The sequence below is a fragment of the Poecilia formosa genome, unplaced genomic scaffold, assembly GCF_000485575.1.
Source record: "Poecilia formosa unplaced genomic scaffold, Poecilia_formosa-5.1.2 Scaffold618, whole genome shotgun sequence".
NCBI classification, from domain to species: domain Eukaryota; kingdom Metazoa; phylum Chordata; class Actinopteri; order Cyprinodontiformes; family Poeciliidae; genus Poecilia; species Poecilia formosa.
Window position 1 is genome coordinate 96,106 of NW_006800557.1, and position 3,625 is coordinate 99,730.

General features: G+C 40.2%; 1 long non-coding RNA gene across 1 annotated transcript in view; it reads right to left on the reverse strand.

Moving 5' to 3' along the window:
• Positions 1–1,227: 1,227 nt before the first annotated feature.
• LOC107834424 (uncharacterized) overlaps positions 1,228–3,625 on the reverse strand; it is a 13,435-nt gene continuing 11,037 nt past the window's right edge. The window contains exon 2 of the long non-coding RNA XR_001660217.1: positions 1,228–2,159. This is a non-coding gene — a long non-coding RNA (uncharacterized LOC107834424). The remainder of the gene's footprint in view (positions 2,160–3,625) is intronic.

A 3,625-nucleotide genomic window follows, 5' to 3' on the forward strand; every position in this document is an offset into this window, starting at 1 on the left:
AGGTCAATGTAAGACAACATGCTAGTTATAGCCCACAAGCCCCTGGCTGCATTTAGGCCAACATTACCATTTTGGCTAATTTCAGCTTGTACACTAATTTTAACATACTGGATGGAGTAAATCCATCTTACTCTAGATGCTTGTGACTTTCCACATGCTATTGAGTACATTGTAGCTTACTTTAGCATTGAGGCTAATTTTTAGCATCAGAATGCTGGGTTCCAACCGACGGGCACACTTTGGCAGGCCCTGGTTAAATTTCTTCAGAAATGTTGTAGTTATAACAAACTGTTCTTGATATTGCCTAATGTTTTGTGATACCAAGTATAGGCTACAGAACAAAGACAGAAATATTTACAGAAAGAGATGTTTAAGCAGAATCATTGCAAAGGCAGAAATGAGAAAAAAAAACACCATTTATCTTAAACTCCTAAGAACTGGCTTTAACTCTTTTGAGTTAAAGGAATTCTGTTACAAAGCAGAAACACCTGCTTTAAAAGCAGCCTTAAAATGTCCCTTTCTGTGAGCACCGTATGTGTCATCTGATATTGTTTGGACAGGTTCAGATCTGATATCACTTGCCTTGTTAAATTTCCTGTTCCCAAGTTCTCTGATGGGGCCCAGATAACGAGTCAGATTTCTAAGTTTTAAAATGTTATTAGAAAGGTAGAAAGTTTGCAAATTATTTTCCTTACACTTTACAGTTATGCAGCACTTTGTGTTGATCTGTAGTAATCATCTTTGTTGTAAAATATCTTGGAATTTCTGGCTGCAGCATTGCAAATGCTAGAAATAGTTATGGGATGTGAGCACTTCTGCACATCATGGTGCTTGTTAGAGAGCCCTAAATATTGTATGTTCATGTTATTTCCCTCAGTTACTCAACATATACTGTTACAGAAACTCACAGTTTCAGTGTTGGGGTCACATTGTATTTGGGAAATGTTTGATAGTTGTGCACATAAGAAAAAAATAATGTAGTTTCCTGCAAGGTGAAACACTAGTTAAAATCAAACCTACTTGAAGGCGGATGGTTACAAAGAGAGGGAACATCATCCACACAGAAGGGGTCTCCCTCCCAGAAGGAACAATAGCAGACATAGAGGACAGTTACAAGTACCTGGGAATACCACAAGCAAATGGTAACCTGAATGAGGTCACAAGGAAAGGAGCCACAGCCAAATACCTCCAACGAATAAGGCAAGTCATGAGAAGCCAGCTCAATGGCAAGAACAAGATCCGTGCAATAAACAGCTATGCCTTACCAGTAATCAGAGACCCTGCAGGAATAACTAGCTGGCCAATGGAGGAGATGAAGGCCACGGAAACTACTATCCGTGCATGGAGGGTTCCACCCCAAATCCAGCACCCTGACTAAACACAAGCTGCAAGGAAGGTCAATAAGGCAGGTGATTCCTTGAGTTTTGGTTTTCTAAACTGAGGGAACCAAACCTTTAGAGAATCCTAAAGACCTTTATCGGAAATAAAGGCCCCTTGTAGAGGATTAAGAGGCAGAGCAACCACAAAGCTGACTTGTTGGATTCTGTGAAGATGTTTGCAGTCTAAAGAGGAAATCCCACCCAATTCAAGAAGAACGTAATCTCCTTCTCAGGGTGAATTGTTTGGAATAAAATGCTGAACATAAATCTTTTGTTGATAAATTACAGGCCTTAATATGTTTAATTTTTCTTTTGTGGGTTTGAATAAATAAATAAAAAAAATATTTCTTAAAAGGATCAGTCAGTTAATACATTTTATTTATAAGGGACCCTTTCATACTAAAATCAGCTCTAAGAGTTGTACCAACAATTAGCCCTGAGGTTTCTCTGACAAACTTTTCCACAAACAGCAGCCATAATACTGGATGGATAATAAATGACTAAAACTATATGATCACGTAAAAGGTTAGAATAAGATTCATAAATATAAATGTATATGTATAGAAAACATCAAGGAAAATGATAAAACAAACCCTAATCGATTTCTATTTTCTTTTTCTCTTTCCCTCTGTCTGAGCCTCGCGCGGTGCATCTGACCTCTGACCTCAACTCCTCAAACCTGTCCTCCCATGGACCAGATTATGTCCCTCCTACAAAACCAGTCAATGAAAATTATCGAGAATATCTGGAGAATCAAGAAGACAAAGAAGACCTCCATCACTCCCAGGGGACAACTGTCAGTCTGTTGTTGGGCATTTGGACTGAAAACTGTGTGAGACTGAGCTTTAACAACCTCGCCTGGTCTGCTGTCCAGTATCAGGGTAGAGGAAGAAAAGCTAAACGTGCTTCGGAGCTGTGAGAGAATACGACTCTGAACTGTTGACACTTGTTTCATCTGTGGACAACATGGACATTTCCTGAGGGACGATCTGAACAACCCAAAGATCCAACGCCAGGACCAGTTGGACTGACAGGAAGCCGGAGGAGAGAGACATGGGAGGATTTCACTGCAGCAACGCCGAGACCAAGTGGAGGAGAGGGGCAAGAAGGAACAACCTGAATCCACATCAACCAGTGTGAAGGACGACCTGTCTGTAACGTCCATCTAGATCACGACTTTAAATCTGACACAGCAACAGAGTGAGCAGCAAAACTTCACTCTACCAAGTATCAAGTACTTCAACTTTTGACACCAAAGAGGACAGCGTCCAGAGCAACAGCTAGTTTAGATGTTTCTGAAAGGCTCTCCACTAAGAACTATTGCTGGTCCACTGGCGAGTGACCGAAGCGGAGAGTGAAGATTCACACTTTTCTGACAGGAGGTAACAAATCCTCCTGAGCAGACAGATGATCCGTGTTCCTGTTCCTGCATTTTAAAAATATGTAATGTCTTAAAATGTATTGGACAAATTTTCACTTCTCACCATAAAAATTGTAGAAATGTCCTTTTATATAAGACTCATGCTGTCTCTGCCTGGCAGAGCTTTCCATCCAAAACTGCTTCATGATTGATTGTCCTACTCTGTATTGTGCACAATTCATAAATAAACCTGATTGAGTGATTTTACCTGAACAGTGCTTGGTAATAGTTTTTTCCACAACAATGGACAAAAATATTAAAGGCTCTCGAGTAAAAGGCGTGTCGGTTTTAGCTAATGTTGGACCCATGAGCCCATGCTAACATTAGCATATTAGCCTGCAAAGACTTTTATGGGTCATCTTTTTAAAGAAAAATCAACCTGTAACCATGTGAGTAGTAAAGGCATACATGACACATGAAAACATACTGAAGACGAATAACTCACCTTTAAAGAAGCTCTGTTTCTTCCAATGTTTAAGTCCACAAACATCCTGGAAGCTTCCCGCACTTTCCTGCACACCGCTGAGCTGAAGCATTCGCTCCAGTAACAAAAATAGTCAAATCCAGTTTACTCAAAGTAACACAGTCTTGAACTTTTCTCAGGCCAAACATGTACATTACTCACATTACTTGAGTTGAATAAACAATTTAGTGAGACTTGAGTAAAGCATACGTACCTAATTTAAGTAAGAATAGGTATTGCCTTTTACAGTGTACTAGGCACAGCCAAGATACTGCACAAAACCCTCAAGCTCCCAGGCCTCTGGTAGAGGACCCGAGTTCAGAGGATGAGAGAGAGAGAGAGAGAAAGAGAGAGAGAGAGAGA